The following is a 475-nucleotide window of genomic DNA, read 5'->3' on the forward strand; positions in this document are numbered from 1 at the left end:
AGAGAGTGAGAGGAAGAGCAAGAGCAAGAGAGCGAGCCATGTTGCCTGCCGCTGCCCGGCCGCCGCCCGGATCGGCCCGGGCCGGGTCGAGAGGGAAGAACAAGGCCATTGGAGCGGTCACTCCTAGCCGCGCCTCGCTAGAGCTTCTTCGGTTTATGACAGGCGGGGCGGGGCGGGGCGGGGCACCCCGTCGACTGCGGGTGTTTTCCTCAACTGTTTGTACTGCCGGGTGTAATTTATGTGCCGAACTGTCTAATTTTTCAAACAGAGGAAGAGGAGGCTGGCGCGAGGAGGTTCGAGGCTTGATGCAACACGACCATTTCTAACGTCTAGTTACAAGGTCCAGTCAAACAAACAAGAAACGGTGGTGTGGGGGATAAAATGTTTTGACTACGAGGGCCAATCTGAAAACAATTGTTCCTGCTGTTTTGAGTTTCTTCTAACTTTTAAATCGGCAATCGTTGCTGCATATTAC

The sequence above is a fragment of the Frankliniella occidentalis genome, unplaced genomic scaffold, assembly GCF_000697945.3.
Source record: "Frankliniella occidentalis isolate FOCC.00 unplaced genomic scaffold, Focc_3.1 Scaffold64, whole genome shotgun sequence".
NCBI lineage: Eukaryota > Metazoa > Arthropoda > Insecta > Thysanoptera > Thripidae > Frankliniella > Frankliniella occidentalis.